Source organism: Oryctolagus cuniculus, chromosome 3 (genome assembly GCF_051225735.1).
Source record: "Oryctolagus cuniculus isolate XC-2025 breed Fujian yellow rabbit chromosome 3, ASM5122573v1, whole genome shotgun sequence".
Classification (NCBI taxonomy): Eukaryota; Metazoa; Chordata; class Mammalia; order Lagomorpha; family Leporidae; genus Oryctolagus; species Oryctolagus cuniculus.
In genome coordinates, this window is record NC_142869.1 from 87,952,827 (window position 1) to 87,965,823 (window position 12,997).

Sequence of the window (12,997 nt, forward strand, 5' to 3'; positions counted from 1 at the left end):
CTATCCTGAGACTTCAGAAGCTTGGTCTTACAGGTCATTGCTGAGGAAAATTGCAGCCTAAGGTAATCTGTGTAGAGACTCAATGAAGGCAAAATATAGTATCTGAACCTGGCAGAGGACCTTTCCCTAAAGTTATATTATGTAAGACAGGATTTTTTCTTTACCCTAAGTCAGTGGCTAGTTCTATGTCCTCCATAAATTATTCATATAAATATTTTAAAAACAATACATAAGACATTAGATTATTTTGCCCTTTAAAGGAAGTTGGTAGTGGTTCAAGGAATGGATTAAAAATCTGGCAAGTCAAGCTTTGAGTCCTTTATTCCATCTTACTATATTTGGGCACCTTGAAGAATTTAATGAATTCTTTTAACTTTTATTTAATGAATATAAATTTCCAAAGTACAGCTTATGGATTACAATGGCTTCCCCCCAATAACTCCCTCCCACCCACAACCCTCCCCTTTCCCATTCCCTCCCCCCTTCCATTCACATCAAGATTCATTTTCGATTCTCTTTATATATAGAAGATCAGTTTAGCATACGTTAAGTAAAGATTTCAACAGTTTGCTCCCACACAGAAACATAAAGTGAAAAATACTGGTTGAGTATTAGTTATAGCATTAAATCTCAATGTACAGCACACTAAGGCCAAAGATCCTACATGAGGAGTAAGTGCACAGTGACTCCTGTGGTTGACTTAACAAATTGACACTCGTTTATGGCATCAGTAATCAACCTAGGCTCTTGTCATGAGCTGCCAAGGCTATGGAAGCCCCCTGAGTTCACTGACTCTGATCATTTTTAGACAAGGCCATGGTCAAAGTGGAAGTTCTCTCCTCCCTTCAGAGAAAGGTACCTCCTTCTTTGATGACCTGTTCTTTCCACTGGGATCTCACTCGCAGAGTTCTTTCATTTAGGTGTTGTTTTTTTTTTTTCTTTCCCAGAGTGTCTTGGCTTTCCATGCCTGAAATACTCTCATGGGCTTTTCAGCCGGATCCGCATGCCCTTAAGGGCTGATTCTAAGGCCAGAGTGCTGTTTAGGACATCTGCCATTCTATGGGTCTGCTGTGTATCTCACTTCCCATGTTGGATCGTTCTCTCCCTTTTTTATTCTATCTGTTAGTATTTGCAGACACTATTCTTGTTTATGTGATCCCTTTGGTTCTTAGTCCTATCATTATGATCAGTTGTGAACAGAAATTGATCACTGGGACTAGTGAGATGGCATTGGTACATGCCACCTTGATGGGATTGAATTGGAATCCCCTGGTATGTTTCTAACTCTACCATTTGAGGTAAGTCAGCTTGAGCATGTCCCGAATTGCACATCTCTTCCCTCTCTTATTCCCACTCTTATATTTAACAGCAATCACTTTTCAGTTAAGTTTCAGCACTTAAGAAGAATTGTGTATTGATTACAGTATTCAACCAAAAGTATTAAGTAGAACAAATAAACAAAAAAAAAAATACTAAGAGGGATAACATATCAAGTTGCTCATCAACAGTCAGGGCAAGGGCTGATCAAGTCACCGTTTCTCCTAGTGTTCATTGCACTTTAACAGGTTTCCTTTTTGGTGCTCAGTTAGTTGTCACCTATCAAGGAGAACAAGTGGTATTTGTCCCTTTGGGAATGGCTTATTTCACTCAGCATAATGTTTTCCAAATTCCTAACAGGGATCACTTTTCAGTTAAAATTTAAACACCTAAGAATAATTGTGTGTTAATTACAGAGTTCAACCAATGGTACTAGAACAAAAAAAAATACTAAAATGGATAAAGAATTTAATGAATCTTTTTATATCTCCATGTCTCATTTGTAAGTGGGTACATATCTTCAATGCTGCTTAGAAAATTAATGAAAAATAATGTACATAAAATTAGCATATTAAAGCTAACGATTGTCGATTTTATTTTAAACATAATAGCTATTATTTTAAAATTTTTATTTAATTTTATCTAAAAGGCATGATAGAGAAATAATGACAGAAGGTTAAAGGGAGAGAATCTTCTATCTGCTGGATCACTCTCCAAATGCCCTCAATATCCAGGGGTTGACCAAGCCAAAACTAGGAGGCAAGAATACTTCCAGGTCTCCCACATGGGTATCAGGGACCCAGTAACCTGAGCCAGCATCTGCAGCCTCCCAGGGTGTGCTTTAGCAGGGAGCTGAAATGAAAAGCAGAGCTGGGACACAAACCCAGGCAGTCTAATATGGGATGTGGGAGCCCCAGGTGTTTTCTTAACTGCTATGACAAATTTCTGCCCCTTTAATTAATTTTCTTTCCTGACATTGATATGTGTATTTTGCCTGGCAGAATAATCTAAGCTTATTATAGGCAAAAGTATAAAAGGTGAAAATAGAACCAGAGGTCAAAATTTTATAAGGCCTATTCATTTGTGAACACTATTTATAGAACTGATTGGGAAATATATGCCCTACTCGAAAAAATCTATATGCCCCAATTCTTGTAAGACTATTAATATTAGTGCCTGAAAACTCCAGGGATCATCATAATTTATACAGTGCAATTTCAATACTGGCAATGCATTTTAATCAATCATACCCATCTATTTATCCCTCAAAAAGCCATATATTTATAAAACACAGAAAATTTGCTGTTAGTTTCAATACATTCATCTACCTATCTTCAGTTTTCCCTCACACATAGGTATTTTTCCCTGAAGCACCTCAGATTAATCAAACAAAAATCAACAAACATTGGCTGTTAAACAGAGCAGGGCCATGAGGAGGAGATTGTTTAGAAAGCAAATGGCCAAGACAACTGTCCACTGTCAAAATTCCAAGCAAGCAAGGCCAACTATCTCCTGGATTTATGAGAGAAAAACAGTCAACCTCGTATAACCAAGGAAAACATGGAGGTATTGATGATTGGTCAGCAATTCCACTCATTTTCTTGATTTTCCTTACTTCCGAACAGCAGTGGGGTGTGCTAAGGGACACCAGAAAAAAGAGTGATTTTGTAGAATCTAAGAATTCCAGAAAAGGTGATAACTGCTTCATAAACGAATGCAGGCAGACAACTCCTGATGGATAGTAACCAGGGTGAGATTTACACTCTCTCCTGGCCAAGGAGATCTGCAGGGTCCTGGGTTTCCCTGAGAATAAAGGCAAAACAGTTCAAGTCCTCAGCAAATGCACCTTGGCTTTGCCATCCAAATAAAAGCAGTGCAAGCAGGCATTCATTGATGACAGAATCTCTATTATTGAATTTTTAATAAAATAACCACATTTTGTTCTATTGGTTGTTAAAATGTAGGTGGGTCTCCTTAGCCTCATTCTGAGACAGGATAGAAACAAAAGTCACTAATTCAAGCCCTTCCCAACCTGACAGATACCCATCTCCTGACCTGACTCTGGAACCATCCACAGGTTCGCACCAATCAGGAGCAAAAGCACACAACACTAACTGCAAAAGACACCCTATTGCCCAATTCTGGACTTCTCCAGCTGGGCCCATGCCCATAACAGCCCAGTAGGACTGATGTATGACTTTCCAAGCAAGGCGGCACTGAGCAACACTGCCCTTTTGAACATGTGGTCTGCAAAGCAAACAACGATGCATGCACAGAGCACAATGATTGGTGCAAACTGGAATGCCATGTGTTAAGGTAGTGGAGCTGCACACCAAGGGGAGCAGCAACACCTCTCCCACCCAGTAAAAATGCCTGTTCAGCTCCCTTCTGAAAGCCAGTTCTGGAAACCTCTTTCTGTTGTGTTGTTTTCCTACTGCCCAAGCATAAGCCCCCAAAGTCCTTGTCTGAGTTGGCCTCTTGTCAATTTCCTTCTTTTTTAAAGATTTATTTATTTATTTGAAAGGGAGACACATCTTCCATCAACTGATTCACTCCCCAAATACCTTCAACAGCTAGAGCTGAGCCAAGTTGAAGCCAAGAGTCAGGAGCTCCATTCAGATTTCCCATTTATTGCAGGAGCCTAAATATTTGGGTTATCCTCTGCTGCCACACAGGCATATCAGCAGGTGTGGGGAGCAGCCCGGACTAGACTGTTACTGGAATTAAGACTTATTCTATGCATCTGCTCTCCCACAATATGGCGCTGGGAGAGAAGTAAACAGCTTCCGCACAGCTGCCTCCAGTTCAACCAATTAACTGTAGGACTTGCTCCTGATTGGAGAGCAGCGTACTCGGCGTGTGGGCAGCCGAGTTGGGATTGGCAGAGAAGGACTATAAAGGAGGAGAGAGACGGCATGCACCAGGAACATCTATGGGGAACATCTAAGGGAACCCGTGCAGCCCCCAGAGAGCCGGCCGGCGGTGTGCCGCTCCCCTGCGGAAGTGGGGAATGCGGCCAGGGGGAACTGCCCTTCCACGGAGGTGGAAGGGATAGTAGCCAACCCGGGAAGAACCAGCAGCAAACCCGGGGAGGGCCGAGCAGACGAAAGAACAGCGCAGGGTCCTGTGTTGCTCCTCCACGAAGAGGGGGAGCGACATAATGGTGCCGTGACTCGGATAGGAAACCTAGGACGGATAGGAAACTTAGGAGGGAAGAAACGGGAAGAAGCAGGAAAATACCGGAGGGAGAGACTCGAAACAGCCTAGGGAAAAGCCGGACGAAAAAGGAGCCGGAAGAAGCTATTGAAAGCCTAGGCATAGACTCGGATACGGACTACGGGGGGAAGCTGGGAGAAATCTTTAAGGTCGAAAGCGAAAGTGAAAGCTAGAACAAACAGACTCGGACGCGGACTGTGGGGAGAGGCCAGGAGAAATGAGGGAGGAATATCGTTGGAGGAAAGTTTGGGGAAACATACCGGGTAGAGAAAAGTGTTAGGGAAATTGAAGCCGCGGGGGGCAGGCCGAGGCGGAAACGAAAGCCACTTTGGGGTTCTCAAGTTAGCCCGGGAATAGGGGGCGAAAAGTTGAAACTAGAAGCTGAGACGCAAGCCAGGTTGGGATCCGTCTGATTAGCCCGGGGAGCAAAGGACGGGAAGCCAGATCGTGGGGCGGAGACGTACGCTGGGTTGAATTCGCCAGGCTAGCCCGGGGAACTTAGATTGAATCCTAGTGGCGGAGACGCAAGCTACGCTGTGTTACTCGCGGAAGCCGCCGCGTGCAGAGAGAGCACGGGGCGTGAATAGATAGGGAACGCTGGCGTAGGCCGTGGTTCAGACGCGAAAGGGTTAAGCGTGGAGACCGCGGACCGCGCAAAGCCGGGAAGCCACGCAGAGAGGCGCGCGGGCTGAAGCGGCGCAGAGCCGGGAACCCGCCGGCGGGGCGAGGTGCCGGAAAGCCGCAGGGATAAGAGAAACAGAAGTTTGGAAGTGAAGTAAAAGAGAAATGGGAATGCTGGAAGATAGAAGTGAAATGGGAGAAATAGGAATGCCCGGAGATAGAGAAATAGAGAAAAATAAGGCCTCCCCTCAACATGCCAATTAGAAGGCTTGGATTCGGTCTGCCCGATTAGTGAGGCGATGAGCACCTGGGCGGCTAGCCGCAGGTCACCGAAGACAGGCACGAATTAACATCAGTAAAGCTTCCCCACAATGCAACAATTAGGAGGCTTGGATTCGGTCTGCCTGATTTAAGGCGGTAAGCGCCAGCAAAGCTCGACCAGAGTATGAGCTGCAGGTCACCGAAGATAGGCACGAACCAACACTAATAAGTCTCCCCCACAATAAGGCAATGAGAAGGCTTGGATTCGGTTTGCCTGATAGGTTTTGTAAGCCCCTGCGGGCAGAGCAGAGCATGCGCTGCAGGGCACCGAACACAGGCACGCATCAGCGCCTAAAAACCTCCTCACAATGGCGAAGAGAGGACCCGGATTCGGTTTTCCTGATTGATAGGACTTGTAAGAGCCTGTGGCAGCTCTAGCAAGTAGAGCAGAGTGTGTGCCGCGGGACACCGAAGACAGGCGCGTATCAACGCCAAAAATAAAAAGAAAGGGGGATCTGTGGGGAGCAGCCCGGACTAGACTGTTACTGGAATTAAGACTTATTCTATGCATCTGCTCTCCCACAATATGGCGCTGGGAGAGAAGTAAACAGCTTCCGCACAGCTGCCTCCAGTTCAACCAATTAACTGTAGGACTTGCTCCTGATTGGAGAGCAGCGTACTCGGCGTGTGGGCAGCCGAGTTGGGATTGGCAGAGAAGGACTATAAAGGAGGAGAGAGACGGCATGCACCAGGAACATCTATGGGGAACATCTAAGGGAACCCGTGCAGCCCCCAGAGAGCCGGCCGACGGTGTGCCGCTCCCCTGCGGAAGTGGGGAATGCGGCCAGGGGGAACTGCCCTTCCACGGAGGTGGAAGGGATAGTAGCCAACCCGGGAAGAACCAGCAGCAAACCCGGGGAGGGCCGAGCAGACGAAAGAACAGCGCAGGGTCCTGTGTTGCTCCTCCACGAAGAGGGGGAGCGACAAGCAGGAAGCTGTATTAGAAGTACATAACAGCTAAGCCTCAAACTAAATACTCCAATATTGGATATAGGTGCCCTAAGCAGTGGCTTACCCTGCTGAATCATAACATCTGCCTATCTCGTCAATTTCTATTGCAAGGGATTAAAAGAAACTTACGTGAGTATCAGCTTCTGCCTCAGTTTCCTAATGTGTATAATAATAATAATAATGCATACTTCACACTCTTTGGGTAAGAATTAACTAAGTAAACATTTGTAAATAATTTATTGTAAGAGTTGGCATTCAAAATTATTGTTGTAGTGCTATAAAATTATTAGCTCTTTTTTCTAAGTGAGGGGAATCTTTTGTATTTTGAAAGTAAATTTTATTTTATTCCTAAGAATGTGAAATATGTTTAAAATTCAGGATTAAGTTAAGAGTTGGTTTCCTTCCCTGCTAAGAAGAACAGAACATGTATGGAGTGACCAAAAGTAAGATACTAAAATTGTTCATTTTCCATAGTTTTATTGAACAAAAAGCCATAAATATATAACTCATGTGGGGACTAGCATGATTTTTTAAAACATGATTTATATTCATTTCATGTTACAGATGACAATTGAGACCCAAGGAGATTTATGCACTTGCCTGAGGACACAGCCATTAGTGAGGAGCCAGGACCAAGATCTACCTTGGCACAGCACTCCTGCAAACCTGCCACACGACCTCAAATTTCCCCAGAGTGACTGCAGGTGCACTAGCAGCATCATTGGCCTTTTAAAATATCTATTCTCTTCAAATATCTACTCCAGCACTTCCACTTTGTGAGTAGCATCACTTCGTATTGGAATCAGAAATATTTTTAGGGCATTTTAGTTCTAGGTGACACAAAAATATTTTCATGCTTTCCTAACAAGTACTTATGCTACCAAAAAGCATTTATTTATAAAGCACAGAAAGAAATAAGATTCAGTATCTATATATGTTATTTGAACGAGTCTACATGCTCCAATAAAGACCCTATAACCATCTACTTTTACAATTTCATTTAATAATTAATAAGTAAAATTAGTATACTGACTGAAGAACAAGGATTTTATTATATTCCATATACTCTATTTTTAAAAGAAATCAAGAATGCAACAATTTTTTTTTAAATGTATATAAAAATAATTTTTAGCTTTGTTATTGACGGTTGAAAAATGTAGTCAATTAGTACAGAATAATTTCATTCAGTTGCTGAACAGGTGTTTCAAATTCAGCATGTCCAAAATAAACTCAATGTCCAGCTTCAAATGCTCTCCTCCTACATTCTACCCTCTCTCAGGGAATTAAATGAAACAGCATCCTGCAAGAAATCTGAGATTTGTCCTTGAAACTTACATCTCCCACACCTGCCACAGCCAGTCACTCATCTAGTCTTTTACTCTCTGACACCTCACTGCCACCATTTGTCTAAGCAGGCATTGCTTCCTATACATAATACAAGGTTCTGCAACAGCCTCCTACCCAATACCCTGAAAAGCGTGGCTATTCTCCTATTTATTTATTTATGTATTTATTGACAGGCAGAGTTAGACAGTGAGAGAGAGAGAGACAGAGTGAAAGGTCTTCCCTCCATTAGTTCAACCCCTAAATGGCCGCTACGGCCAGCGCACTGTGCCGATCTGAAGCCAGGAGCCAGGTGCTTCCTCCTGGTCTCCCAGGCAGGTGCAGGGCCCAGGCACTTGGGCCATCCTCCACTGCACTCCCAGGCCACAGCAGAGAGCTGGACTGGAAGAGGAGGAACCAGGACAGAATCCAGCGCCCCAACCAGGACCAGAACCTGGGGTGCCGACGGCGCAGGGGGAGGATTAGCCTAGTGAGCCGCGGTGCCGGCCTATTCATTCTCTTCATTGTATCTGGTGATTTTTCTATAACACAAATGCGATGTCAGCTCTGCTCATCTAATCCATCCAGTGATTTCCTACTTTTTAATCTATTTGGTATATTTTACACATACATTTAGTATTTGTTAATGTAATAGACACATCAAACCCAAATCCAAAAAAATCAAGGACTATGGTAATACCCTGTAGTCAGACAAAATGTTCATTCCTACCACATGCCCATCTGCCCCCGACTATGAATGCCAACATCCTGAATCCCATATTCATAATTAACCTCATTTTTATAAAGTGTTGCCTCTTACTTTGTATTCTTAAAATGTATAGATTTGAGGCCCAGAGTTGAGGCTCAATAGGTTAATCCTCTGCCTGCGGCGCCAGCACACTGGGTTCTAGTCCCGGTCAGGGCGCCGGATTCTGTCCCAGTTGCTCCTCTTCCAGTCCAGCTCTCTGCTGTGGCCCGGGAGTGCAGTGGAGGATGGCCCAAGTGCTTGGGCCCTGCACACAAATGGGAGACCAGGAGAAGCACCTGGCTTCTGGCTTCAGATCGGTGCAGCGTGCTGGCCGTAGTGACCATTTGGAGGGTGAACCAACGGAAAAGGAAGACCTTTCTCTCTCTCTCTCTCTCACTGTCCACTCTGCCTGTCAAAATAAATAAATAAATAAAATGTATAGATTTGAAAATCATGTGTTTTTTAGCTTCTCAACTGGTATTACATTGCACATAATCTTAGGAACATAACTTTTATACTTACTATTGTAGTTTTCAATATTCATTCATGTTGATGAAAGTCTCTGTAGTTAATATATTTTAACTATTATACAATATTTCCTTATATTGACATATTAATGTTCATTCATCAACTTTTCCATTGATGAGCCTACACCTTATTTTAAGGCTTTGTTATTATGAATAGTTATGTAATAAACATACTTGTATATGTAGAAATAAACTTTGTATATATAGGAATAAATTATGTAGTGATGAATTCTCAGCGATATGAGAATGTTCAGAAAAACAATGCCAAAATGTTCTTTGAGGTTATTTCCAAAAAAAGTAGAGATACACTATTTCTAACAGAAAGCATCATCCTTTTTAATTTCTACCAGTTGAATGGTTATAAATGAAATGTCATTGTCCTTGATATGCATTTCCTGGAATACAACTGATGATAATCATCTCTTCAGAAGTTTATTTTCCATGTCTGTTTCCTTTTTCATGAAATACCAACCCAACTCAAACCTTATGTTCATTTTCTGCTATTGGGTGATTTGACTTTTCTTATTAATACTAGGAAAATGACAAAACAAAACATACAATTAAATTATAAAAGATACTTGATAACTTGCCATTGTATACTTGAATATCTTCCAAAATTTGTAACTTACTGTTCACTTTCTTTAATGTGTATTTGAATAAGCCAATGTTGAAAAAAAGTCAAATTTAACCATATTTTCAATTTAACAATATTTTTAGTATTTTTAAGAATATTTCTTTATTCTAATGTATTATAGATATCTGATTTTTGTGTCAATTCTGTAGTCTTAATTGTTTGAAATACTAAGATCTGTTATCTGATTTGTGATATCCCCTCTGTAATCCTAGGTGTACTAGAATCATAATTCCAGGAAATTTCTAATATTTTCTTGTTTAACTAGTTACTTCCTAATACTTATTTTTTTAGGTGGACACATATTTAGAGAAAGGAACATAACACACACACATACACGCACTCACACACAGAGAAAGAGAGAGAGAGAAAGAGAGAGAGATTTAGAAAGAGAGAGATGTGTAGTTTGGACCAAAAGCTCCACTACAGGTGGTAACTCAGTTCTCTTATAACCCAAATTTCAGGGACCTCACTTATGTCCCCAGAACTTAGCACATAATAAGCATTATATAGGTAACTGATAAATAAATGAATGAATATATTTCAATAATTAATCCATAGTATATACTAATATCAAATATTTGGAAATTGTTTGAAATTTATAAATAAAAGGAATCTTAGAAACTACTCAATCCAAAACCTTTTTTTTTTTTTATTTAATAAATGTGAATTTACAAAGTGCAACTTTTGTATTGTTGTGCCCCCCCCAACCTCCCTCCCTCCCGCGGCTCTCCCCTCCCCCACTCCTCTCCCATCCCACCCTTCTTCACGTTTCATCTTCAGTCACCTTCATATACTGAAGATCAACTTAGTATACACTGAGCAAGGATTTCAACAGGCTGCACTCACAAAACCACACAAGGTATAGGGTATTGTTTGACTAGTAGTGTTGTCTTTAAGTTTCATAGTAAAACACATTAAGGACAGAGATCCTACGTGGGGAGCCTGTACCCAGTGATTCCCATTGTTGATTTAACAATTGGCGTCTACGGCCATACCACCCTGAACGCGCCCGATCTCGTCTGATTTAACAATTGGCACTCTTATTTATGACGTCAGCAATCACCCAAGGCTCTTGCCATGAGCTGTCTAGGCTATGGAAGCCCCTTGAGTTCACCAACTCTGAACTTGTTTAGTCAAGGCCATATCACAGTGGAGGCTCCTTCCTCCCTTCAGAGAAAGGCACCTCCCTCCTTGATGGCCTGTTCCTTCTGCTGGGGTCTTGTTCACCAGGATCTTTCATCTAGGTTGTTTTTGCCACCGTGTCATGGCTTTCCATACCTGTGAGACTCTCATGGGCCTTTTAGCCAGATCCGAATGCCGCAAGGGTTGATTCTGAGGCCAGAGTGCTGTTTGGGGTATCTGCCATTCTATGAGTCTGCTGTGTGTCCTGCTTCCCCCACAGGATCATTCTCTCCCTTTTAATTCTGTCCTTCATCATTTGCTTACACTGGTCTTATTTGTGAAATCTCTTTGACACTTACCCTATCTTTTTGATCGGACAAAACCTTTGTTTTAATAATGGAGACACATAGGTCCAGAAGAACTTTTTTTTTTTTTAATCAGAAAACCTGTTTTAAGCAGATTCATAACAAAACAATTCAGTAAAGTGGACTCTACATAATGCCAGCTGCTTGTAGACAAAATATTTTAAATGTACAGTACCCATTCCTGAATCAATTAATATTCTGAAATTATGAATAACAGAACATGGAAGTAAAATCCCCAAGTAGAGTTTCTATTTCTTTCAAGACTAATAATATTTCTATACATCATTAATCAAGTACAATGGACTGAATTTTTGTGTCTCCCCTGAATTCATATGTTGAAATTCTAATCTCCAAGGTTTTAGGTTGGTTTTATTAGGTGAGGCCACTGAAGGAGATCAGGTCAAGGGGGTGGAGCTCTCATGAGTAGGATTAGCGTCCTGCCAAATAACGCCCCAGAGAGATCCCTCAGTTCTCTCCATGTGAGGTTAGTGTGAAGACAGCCTTTCATTAGGTACAGGTCCTCTCCAGATACCGCATTCCTAACACCTTAATCTCAGATGGACCAGCTTCTCAAACTTCAAAAAATGTTGTTTGTTGTTGTATATGAGGAACTAGTCGATAGTATTTTGTTATACATACTCAAAAACCAAGGGAAACCAGTCAAAATTAAGAGAAACAGAGCTTCCTTTTACAAGTATAAGGAAAAGTTGTTAATGATACCTTGCATCATGAAATTTTATACTTGAAGATTTAAGAGTGAGCATTCAGAACTTAAATCAGGAAAAATGGTACTTTTTGGTTGTTGCAGAAATGAATGTCAGAGTTTTGCTGAATCAGGTTATATTTTTTTTGACCAAGCTAGATGTCTCTATTCAACGAACGAAAAGTAATCATTCTAACTGATATGATCCATCAAAACACATTTTCACTTTTAGCCAAGCAGCAGCTCAACTGATTGTAGCAAAGAAGCAGAGAAGGCTGATTTATGCTGCAGTTTTAACTAAAGATCAGCAATCAGTCCTATTTCACTTACCAAAAACTAATGGACTCAAAAGTTCTCCTCTCTGAACACCTACAGTATAAAGGCATACAAAATGTCTCAGTCACTTCCAAAGTACAATTTTATCAACATTTGGTATTAGTCAAAAACTACAGCAAGAAATTTAGACCCATTTTGAAGGAAGAAGATACTCAGAATTTATCCAGCTGAGCAAAAGCATTTTTGCAGTCTGAAACAAATCAAAGTTAACCAAAATATTCTTTGAACAACAATTAATGTTTATAAATGTTCTTTAGTTTCCCTAAATGCCATACAGATAATTTCAACTAAATTCTATTTATTAGAACAATTGATCAATAAATAAACTCAAAAACACATGACATTAAATTTATTGTACATATAGAAATCCCAATTCGGCCGGCGCCGCGGCGCAATAAGCTAATCCTCCACCTAGCGGCGCCGGCACACTGGGTTCTAGTCCTGGTCGGGGTGCCGGATTCTGTCCCGGTTGCCCCTCTTCCAGGCCAGCTCTCTGCTGTGGCCCGGGAAGGCAGTGGAGGATGGCCCAAGTCCTTGGGCCCTGCACCCCATGGGAGACCAGGAGAAGCACCTGGCTCCTGGCTTCGGATCAGCGCGGTGCGCCGGACGCAGCGCACCAGCCGTGGCGGCCATTGGAGGGTGAACCAACGGCAAAAGGAAGACCTTTCTCTCTGTCTCTCTCTCTCACTATCCACTCTGCCTGTCCAAAAAAAAAAAAAAAAAAAAATCCCAATTCAATAGTTTATATAAATTTCTCTGAAAAAAAAGTACAAAAATTTCAACTGGGATTCAAAGTTTAACTTTTGTCACATT

The 12,997-nt window shown here is 41.7% G+C and overlaps 1 protein-coding gene across 8 annotated transcripts in view; it reads right to left on the reverse strand.

Moving 5' to 3' along the window:
• GALNT13 (polypeptide N-acetylgalactosaminyltransferase 13) overlaps positions 1-12,997 on the reverse strand; it is a 560,094-nt gene that overhangs the window by 476,700 nt on the left and 70,397 nt on the right. The gene's annotated exons all lie outside the window — the stretch shown is intronic.